Below are 11,410 nucleotides of genomic sequence, written 5' to 3' on the forward strand. Positions count from 1 at the left end.
TCCCCCACAGTATAACCCCTGCTTTTCACTATATTTGATGTCAGTATAACTTGTGGAGGAGATGGGGAAAAACACGTCGTTTAAGGATACAGGTGGACCTGTTGCAACAATGAGAAGTACAAGTTGTCATGTTGAAATTGAGCTTTCCAATTTTGGTGGGGGGGGGAAGGATTGGGTCTGGGGGGTAGGAGGGAGGCTGGGAAGGGATGTGAAGGATTAACAAAGGAGGAGGCTGCAATGCTTGGTAAGAAATGTACGCATTATCCTGCCCATGTAATTGTAACCCCTCTGTACAGTATGTTCACAGCTAAAATAAAATAAATTAAAAAATAAAAATAAAAAATAAAAATTGCATTTAAAAAATAGCATCTAGACTGGGCACAATTCTGACAAATTATTTGCAAGTCCTACATGCCAAAATAACAAAATATTGTTGACATAAACTGAAGAAAACAAATAATTGGAGAGCTTTGATTACAGATCTGAAGCTCATATATTTCTGAAATATCAATATAAATTTGAAACATATTCAGGCTCTTTTGGAACAATAGAAAAGCTTACTGTAAAATTTACCCAAATGGAAAAGACTTAGAACAGCCTAAACACATTTCAAATAACAACAAATTTTAAAAATGGACTTTCATCATATTTCAAGATATATTACAATAAGTATTGGTACAAATTACCGGTAGGATAAAATGCTTGGGTAAATATAAGCAAATATTTATTAAAATTGATTATATGTAATGATAAAAAGCAAATTATTTTTCCTTAAGCAGAAATACAACTTAGCAGGAAGAACAATGGGTCAAGGAGGGCACAGATTACGCATTATTTCTCATATTTTTTTCTGAGGTTTTTTCATGTGAGGTCAGTGTAGGTGAATCCAGTAATACAGATTTCCCTCTTAAACTGGAGATATTATCCAATTTATTGAGGGCCTGAATGGAACACAAAGGTGGGGATGGAGCTCTCTCTCTTTGCCTGATTGTTGACCTGAGCTATTGCTCTTCTTGTGCCTTGACCATTTGTTCCTTGGTTGTCAGGACACACACTGGATTTACATCTCTGGCAGTTTTATACACACAATTTTGGGGGCATTCCCAATGGTATTTGGATAAACAAAATTTTCAGTATAAATAAATATTTTGTTTACCTGCATTAAAGAAATATTTCTTAAAGATGAAACGAACAGATGAAATGTTTTGATCAATATAAGTCAAATGCACAGAGAAAATATTAGCAAATCATGAAACATATCTTAAAAAATGAATATATATATGCTGAGAGGTGTCTGTTTGAAAACTCAATGTTACAAAAACCAAGCTCAATTTAAGAAAACATGTTATAGATTTGAACAAAAGTTGCACCAGAGATGGAACACAGATGAATAATAAATACATGAGTAGAAGCTACACACCATTAAATATTAGGTATGGGCAATTTTTTTGGATTTTTGTGTTTTCTTTCTTTTTTTTTTGTCAGTTATGGGCCTAAACCTCATGGCCTGGGCAATGTACCTGAGTTTTTTCACTCAAGGCTAGCACTCTACTACTTTGAGCCACAGGTCCACTTCCAGGTTTCTGGTGATTAATTCGAGATAATTGTCTAAAATATTTTTATGGCTTCGAACCTTGATCACTATATTTCACCCTCCTTAGTAGCTAGGATTGCAGATGTGAGCCAGCACTGCCCACCATTTGTTGTGCTTTTGTTCATAGATTTTCTGTTTACTTATTTGTTAGTGATAGAAGTCTGAGTTCAGAGACTATTCCATTGATTCTATTTGAGCCCATTTCCAGCCTCCTGCCTTCCACTGGATACTTTTGATGTTTGCTTGGGTATGTACCTGAACCTTAATCTGATGACTTTAGGCTATACCTGTGGGCCCTCAAGGACTTTTTTCCCTCCCTGGAGATGGAAATCTGTGGACTGGGATGGTTTGAAATGTCCATCCCTGAATTTCAGAAGCTAGAATAAAAAGCTTTTATCACTGTATCCATTTATAGACTGAAAAAGGGACTATGTTTTTCGGGGTTTCCCCCCCCCTCTTTGGGCTGACATCAACAGTTTACAATTCTTATGCTTGTAGCATTCCAAATAGGCAAGATTACAGGCTTGAGCCAGGGGTACCTAGTTAGTAAAGTCACTTTAAATGTCCCAAGAGACCTCTTCAAAATCTCTCATTAACATTGTTCCTCCCATTGAAAGCCAGAAGCGAAAATATTGTTATTAGGGCATCACCCAAGACTGTCTAGTAAGTTCTAGGACAGTCTGAGCTACAGAAGGAGATCTGACTCAATAAATAAAGTTAAATGGGAAGAAAATAGTCAATTAAGTTTTAATCTCAACTTGGTTAAATTTGTTAAAATTGAAAACTCCAGTAGCATGTCTGGAACAACATAGACTTAGTTGAGTTACCACAGACAGATAAAAATGATTTGCAAAATAATTCCACAGTTCATAAAGAAATAAAACACACACACACACACACACACACACACACACACACACTGGTTCATACATTTCTCAAATGTCTGAGAATTTATACAAGAGGATTGCAAGTCAGTTATTCACGCAAATTCTTTTCAAGAAATACTTGAGCACAGCCAGTGAAAGCAGCCAATTAACATGGAAAACAGATGAAATGTTGAGTAATAGGTGAGCATATAAGCAAATCAGCACATTCATCTGAGAGCACTAACCAATACTAAAAAGTAAAATTTGGTTCATGCAACGGAAGAGATAAAGCTCAGAATATCTTCAAGTATTGTTGGGCACAATCTGCCATCAGCTCCTTATAATATGGAATTCTTTTTATTTACCAGGGGGGTGTTTCTGAGTGGTCTTATCTATTAAGATTCTTCTTTCTTCTTCTAAAAAGAAGATGTATCAGTCTTTCTGGGAGCTGACAGGAATCAAAAGTCTCTCTCAAATTTGATAAACAAACTAGTCACTATTTTTAAGAAACCAACAGTTCTTATGTCATCAGTATACTTTTTACCACACTTTTATCACAATTATATATTTATGTGTTATTTTTATATCTAAACGTAATTGTAAAGGTGATGCACAGAGGAGTTACAGTTACATAAGTCAGATATTGAGTACATTCATTTTTACAGTGTCACCTATTTCCTTATTTTCTCCCAGATTTTCTCCTCCCAACCCCCCTCCTCTACATTTGTAAAGTTCATTTGTCCTACTATTTCTGTGCTTCCACTACCCCTCTACAAATCAGAGAAATGTACATAGAAGACGAGTATAGAATCAAAAACAAAAGGGGAAAAACAGGAAAAAAAACACAAACAACCAAAATCCCACAAAAAGTAATGGAAAAATACTCATTTCCATTTCTTAGAGTTCATTTCAATAAGCATCATTTTATGTAAGCATATGCATATAGCAATTGAGCCCTTGTGATCCTCCGATATCCTCCTGTGTTCTGACTGTATGAATGTTTAGAGTCGTGTTTAATCTATCATGCACAAAGGTAATTTCTTTTGTCTTCAAAAATATTTTTTTGGAAAGAAAAGTCATTCAAATAAAACTCTATCTCAGTTTATCCAAAAACTCTACATTTTCTTGAATCTCATTTTCATTATATTGTTCACTTACAGTGTGAGAAACATCATTAACAGTGGTAGAAATGCTGTTCCTATTATAAGGTAATACAACAACTATGTATTAGAATATTTTCCTTCTTCCCATCCATCTCCTCTTCTCCTCTTTCTTTGATGGCATTAAAAATATAGCTTTACGGGTCATCAGGGAGATAGTTTAACTTGTGTAAATGGTTATTTCAGTAATTTTGAATGTGGCAGAGAGAAGATTGTATAAAATATATAGGTTTTATATTTTTAAAAAATTAAGAAGTCCCCCCCAAAGGTTTCCGGGAGTACCATAAAATTGAAACCTAAAAGAATCTATATCGTGGTTTCAGCAACACAAGGGAGTTAAATGAGGTTGGAAATCTTTGAGTTCAGAATTCCAAAAGCTGACATCAAATCTCATGGGAAGCAGCACTGTCAGTCAAGTGAGACCTACTTAGCTCAGAATTTCAATTGCCTCATCTGAATACTTCGAAATATAATCACAACTATTCTAACTTACTATAGAAGATCACAGAGAATAAGTATATATATATATATATATTTATTTATTTATTAACAAACTTTGAAGGTCAGATATATATATATATATATCTGACCTTCATATATATATATATATATCTGACCTTCAAAGTTAGTTAATAAATGCTTACATTGATATAAGTTATGTTCTTATCAGGTAGGCACAATAGATTTTGGCTATAAACCTAGTTAAAGGGGGAGGATATCAGAGATGATAGTTCAAAGTTAGCCTGGGAAAAATGTGTGAATTTCATCCAATTAAATTTGACAGTGTAGGCCTGGGAAGGTGGCTCAGTGGTAGAGTGCTTGCCTTGCATGCATGAGGCCCTGGGTTGGATTCCTCAGCACCACATGAGAAAAAAGCCGGAAGTGGCGCTGTGGCTCAAGTGGTAGAGCGGTAGCCTGGAGCTGAAGAGCTGAGGGACAGCGCCCAGGCCCAGAGTTCAGGCCCCACGACCGAACCAAAAAAACAAAAAACAAAACAAAAATAAATTTGACAGTGTAAAGTATAAATTTAATTATATATTTTTTATATTTTTGCAATGGTTCTTACAGTAGTGATTTGGTGATACTTAAAAAATGAGTTTTCCAATATTATTCACCAGTATTTTTCCTTTAACTTTGACTAGTATGATTGGTCTGTCTTTTTTTTCAATAGTGTGATTGGTCGCATTTGCTTTTAAGTATCAGTATTCACTAGATAATAAATGGGGTGGATAAACATATAAACATTGTATCCATCAACTCAATATGGAAATATATGTTGCCTGTTGCCATATTTTTTCCCCAAATACCACTAGCCTCAAGTCAGCTATAATCAACCCTCTAGTTTCGCTTTGATAATCATCTTTGTCATTGTGTATTCAGAATTTATCATTTTGTTCATATTTTGTTTAATTGTCCAGTAAATCACATATACTTATGGAGACTCGATTGGCAGCTTTTACTCACCTTATTGCTCAATGATCTTTTATGTTGTCTAACTTGGCGATTGTGGGTAAAGTTTCCACAACTACACGCATACTTACTTTTACATGAATATTTTCTGGATCTTCTTCAGACTAAAAAATTGTTGCGGTACGGGACTTGATAGAAAAAAAAAAACAGCCTATTTTCCAAGGAGCATAGAGGAAAAGGCTTGCTTCCACTCATCTGGATGTAGGTTGCTGGGTAAACGTACATGGTGCCCAAGTACCAGGCAGCCTTTAGAAGCTGGAAAAGGGGTTCTCTCCTTGCAAAAGCAAAACAAAAGCCACTAGGTACCGTCCTAGAGTTTTCACAAATGAATTTAACATTACTAACATCTTGACATTTATTTTAAACTTCTGACCTTCATAATTATAAAGTAATACATCTGGGTGGTTTTATGATATTAAATCTGTGGAAATATGAGATAACTAATAGAAAACTAACATGAAAGCTACCATTTCAGAAGAGAAGGGGATTGTATTAGTAAACACTATGAATAGTCAACATTGTGTCACCAATATCTTTGATGATTAATTCAATATTTCCAGCCCTAACCTAATGCAACCTCTGATAGGTGTTTTTAGCTTTCAAACACTTGGATATAAGACAGGAGGCTCTTCTCAGTGTATATTTTGGAATCTTCTGTACGTCTCACACATGGTTGTATAACCTATGAATGTATCTTTTGATAATTATCCAAAGAAGAAAGTGAGCCTCTAAAGATGTTAGGGGATATAAAGGGGGATTCCCTAATATCTATTCTGGTATTCTGCTTCACAAATTTCAACAACCGAGCTTTAAAGTTCTACCTAACTCTATAATACACTGGAAATCGGGATGTCACAATTCAGAAAGTGCCCAGAAGCGTGAGTTTGGTAAGGTTATGGTGTGTGTTTTGATGGGTTTTCCTCTATCATACATCACATTTCTGAAATTTCAGTAGATAAATGTATTCAGACAGATACAGGATTTTTTTCATCACATGTTTTGTTCATTTTTACTTGTTCACTACAATTCAAGAGCAGGTTTGTGTTTCTGTACCACTACCAGATGTACAGGTAAAACAGTCTTTAATGGAGGGCAATGCTTCCCATACATGCTTGTTTTCTTCACATTCTATTATGATGACTTTATTTCATTAATTTCTGTAATTTGCATGCTCACTGTTTCATCAAAATTTCATACCACAGTCCTTCCTACGTGCAATTCACATTCATATTACTAATACATTAAGGGATATAGAAGCATTTTTCATATGTGTCATCATTCATTTGTTCAAGCACATATAAACATGGAATCTAAGTTCTTTGTTTAATTTAGTGAAGAAGTTGTGTGAATTTAACATAATTTTCACATCATTCCTGAATTGACAAGACAGCTTTTCCCAGAGAGTTTTGTAACTCTCACTCCATTTAATGTAGGAATAACTAGTGCTTTAATTCCAGGTATAAAATTATTTGAATATCATCAGAAAAAGGCACATTACTACATTTTTCTCAAATTTTCCTTCTAAGTTTCAGCATGTGAAAGAGCAAAATCTAAGCAATGTTAGTGACTAATGTCAGTAGGTAATGTCTATATTTCTAACTATTCCTGGAGGAAAAGGTCTGAGGATTGAGATCTAAATTCAGCTAGATAGGAAAGTCCATGAGATGATCTCCAAGCAAAGACCAAAAAAAGACTGAAGCGGAGCTGTCTCTGGTCAGTCTTCCACTAATAGGACAGAACCCTTGCCCTGAGGCCCTAAATTCAAGGTCCAGTACTAGAAGAAAACAAACAATGAAATATTTGAATTATATATTTATTCTTCCTCCTTCAAATTATTTTTTATTGTACTACAAGGAATTAAGACACTATTTTCATTCTTACTTCTCATTTTTATTCTTCCACCATAAATTACCTATGAGCATTATTTTAAAATAAATACACCATTGTACACAAATTAATGGCTCTCTCCCATGTGGTTCCAATAACTGAATTGATTACTAGTAAATGTGCAAACATCATGTTAGGATCATAAATTGAAACAGCATCTGTAGCAAATATCTCAGGTTTGAGAGGTGTTCTTCCCTGAAAAATAGAAGCAAGTTAGTAGGTTACCCTCCCAAGTTAAGTAATTTTTCTTATATTATCAACTTGTGAACAATGAGCTCTGTCTGCTTTACTGCTTTCAAAATAATGGAGAAACAAAGTATGATATAAAATTCATAAAATAATATCTGCTAATATAATTTAGCTCGATATGGAATTAAAGTGTAGAGGTACTCAAATTTTTTTCATATCTTTAAAATTATATTCTCTGTGATAAAAATTAAACGTGCAAAATTTATTTTTAATTTGAAATATGCTAATAGCTGACATCATCAAAATTAGACATAAAAATCACTTTTCCATAGTTATTTTGTACCACAAAGTATTTCTACAAAGAATTTGAAGAAAATTCATAAACATGGATAAATTATATTTAATTATATTAACATAGTAGGCAAGTACTGGGGATTTTTTCTCTTAAGTCATACAGACCCTATAAAAAGCCTGGATCTTTAAGGGAAATAGATTAGAATTAATAAATATTTGTTTTAAAAATGTGATATCATCTGGCAAAATATTATAACTTAGTCTTTATTTTCTTAAATAAAATTGGTGTATTTATCATACTTAGTATTTACAAGTGCCCTAAAATTGCTGGTAAAATTTATCCTATACACTGCTTACAGTAACCCCAAAATTTAAGGGGTCATGTATGCCTAGAAGATCCCTGGTTTTCTTCCCCTTACTCTTAATTCCCCATTGCCATTTCTACTCCCTGGTCTGCTTCCAGGAGCAGACACTTAGTATTCTAATCATGCAATGTCATTCCTTTGATAATGATTTTGTATGATTATTGCTGAGAATCTTTGCAATATAATGAAAATGGATTCCTTCTTGAATTTTAATAGCTGCTCTTATTCTCAGGAAGATAAAATAGCAGAATTGCCTTTGTATCCTGAAAGTATTTATTAGTATTGGAAGAACCAATCTGCATGTGATGTTAGTAACTCGAGGTATATTCTTGAGGGCAGGGAGCAGAAAAGTGAGTCGTGAACTTCAAAACTTGACATATGCCTAACCACATGGTCCTCGTTCATTGTGTTCCAGGATATCAGGGCCATTTTTTATTGTTTACTGTACATATTTCACCATATTATAGTAACTTTCTTATTAACGATACAGACTCACATAAGCAATGGAATCATTACGTAGGTATTACTATTTACCACCAAAAAAATTCCTATAAAGTTGATACCTAAAACTATTCATATCACAGAAAATATATAGTGTGAAAGGACATACATAAAAAAATAGAGAAACTGTATATTAATTATCCATAATGATAGTTTTTGGCTTCTATTTTCTTTTATATCCATTGCATTATATTTTGAACAATTTATAGAGATCTATTTTTTGTTTTGTTTTGATTAAGTAATAATTTTTGTTCTTTTAGTTATTTTTCAATTAAGTCATCTTATTTTGCCACTGACAGGCATCAGACCAATTGTATTTACAGCTTCACAAGTATCTGGGCTTACAGGCATGTCACCAACACATGTGAAGTTTTGGTTGTGATGAGACTGTCCCAAAAGTTTTCCTCAGACTGTCTTCTAACCACAATCCTTCCTATCTCCAGCTACAAGAAAGTTGAGATTAAAGGCTGGTGTCTGTAAACCCACTACAAACTAAAAGATGGGCCTGTAATCTCAGTTTCTTAGGAGCTAGACATAATGAAAAGCAACTGCCCAGATTATTTTTATACTATCCAGATCATAGATCAATATATGTATATATATATATATATATATATATATAAATTTAATTTTATTGTAAAGTTGCTGTACAGAGGAGTTACAGATACATGAGTTAATGACTACATTTCTTGTCGAACATTGTTACCCCCTCCTTTGTTTTTCTCTTAATATCCCTTCCCTCTCTCACTCCCCCCCCAGAAGTTGTAAAGTTAATTTCCAACATAGTGTCTTGTGAATATCATTGTTGCAATGGGTCGTCCTGTGTCCTTGTTTCAGCCTTTTGTTATTTCTCTTCCCCTCCCCAAATTAGGTAAATGTGCATACAAGATGCAGGGCATATTTATTTAAACGATTTGTTTTTCCCCTTCCCCTCCACAAATTATACCCACATCAAATACAGTGAAAGCAGGGGTTATACTGTGGGGGAGGGACATATAAAGCAACAAAGAAATAATCTTATAAATGTGTTAGAAACAGTCGTATGAAGGAAAAAAAAAACATTTGAATACATATCTTAGGGTTCATTTCCCTAACATCACCTTATCTGACCTATAGGGATACAGGTGGACCCACTGCAACAATGAGATGTACAAGTCGTTTTGTTGAAATGAACTTTACAACTTTGGTGGGGGGGAGGGGGGGCCGGGGAGGATTGGGTGGGGAGGATTGGGTGGGGGTGGCAGGGAGAGGATGGGAAGGGATGGGAAGGGGAAACAAGGCAGGAGGCTACAATGCTTGATAAGAAATGTACTCATTATCTTGCCCATGTAATTGTAACCCCTCTGTACAGTATTTTCACAATAATTTTTTTTTTTTAAAAAAGATGCAGGGCATTGCCAGGCGCCGGTGGCTCACGCCTGTAATCCTAGCTACTCAGGAGCTAAAATCTGAGGATCGTGGTTCAAAGCCAGCCTGGGCAAGAAAGTCTGTGACACTCTTATCTCTAATAAACCAGCAGAAAACCGAAGTGGCGCTGTAGCTCAAGTGGTAGAGCACTAGCATTGAGCTGAAGAGCTGAAGGACAGCGCTCAGGCCCGGATTTCAAGCCCCAGGACTGATCAAAAAAAAAAAGATGCACGGTATCAAAGTCAAATACAGTGACAACAGGAGATTTACCATAGGGGAAAGAGCATACAAAAGATATAAAAAATATAAATCACATAGTACATTAAAAAAAACAACGACAAAGACAAAACTCTTGGGTCCATATCTTGGTATTCATTTTGTTTAGCATCATCTTAAATGGTCACATGTACATAGTTTTTGAGTTTTTCTGCTCATCTGATAATATTATCCTAGATTCAAAGTAATTACCACAAATAAGGGAAACCATGGGACCTATATTTTTTTGGGTCTGGTTAACTTCACTTAAATATTTTCTAAGTCTTTCCATTTCCTAACAAATGGGGAGGTGTAATTCTTTTTGATGGAGGCACAGAATTCCATTGTGTGTGAGTGTGTGTATATATATGTGTATGTGTGTGTGTGTCACATTTTCTTGATCCATTCACCTACTGAGGTGAATAGGTTGTTTCCATATCTTACCCACTGTGAATAATGCTGTCATAAACATAGTTGTGCTGGTAGCTTATATATATATATATATATATATATATATATATATACACATATATATTCTATGTAAAATAATTCTACATAACACATTGAGCATATTGAGAAATAATCCCATTGTCCAGGTTCAGGTTGCACTCAGTCAAAATGTTCACACACAGTGTGTTATAGAAAAGAACACTTTAAATATTTTCTGTATATCCAAAATAATTGATACTTGTTCAAAAATACGGAGACATGAACATGCTTATGTCACAAAAGCAGAGACTAATAGTATGCTTAATCATACCATCTTTAAAAATTCAATATATGAGTGGGAATATTGACAGGTATCTCATTAAATTTGTAGATAGCCTTGGGAAGTATTGCCATTTTCACGATGTTGATCTTTCCAATACAGGAGCATGGGAGGTTTTGCCACTTTCTAAGGTCTCTTTTGATTTCCTTTTTATAGTTTTCATCATAGAGGTCCTTCACTTCTTTGGTTCAGTTAATTCTAGGTATTTTATGTTTTGTGGGGCTATTACAAATGGAGTTGCTTTCCTAATTTCAGCCATATGTTTCTCATTGTTGGCATACAGAAAAGCCATTGATTTTTGGCGGTTAATTTTATACCCTGCTACTTTGCCAAAGTTTTGAATCAGCTTGAGTAATCTGGGAGTGGAGTCTATGGGATTCTTTAAATACAAGATCATGTCATCTGCTAAGAGGGAGAGTTTTATTTCTTCTTTCCCTATTTGGATCCCCTTTATGTTTGCATCTTGTCTTATTGCTGTAGCTAGCATTCTCATACTATATTGAAGAGAAGTGGAGAGAGTGGACCTTGTCTTATTCTCGAGTTACGAGGAAATGGCTTTAGTTTTTCACCTTTGAGTATAATGCTGGCTGTAGGTTTGTCATATACAGCCTTTATTGTATTGAGGAATGTTCCATGGATTCCTAATTTTTCCA

Source organism: Dipodomys ordii, unplaced genomic scaffold, assembly GCF_000151885.1.
Source record: "Dipodomys ordii isolate 6190 unplaced genomic scaffold, Dord_2.0 Scaffold21, whole genome shotgun sequence".
Classification (NCBI taxonomy): Eukaryota; Metazoa; Chordata; class Mammalia; order Rodentia; family Heteromyidae; genus Dipodomys; species Dipodomys ordii.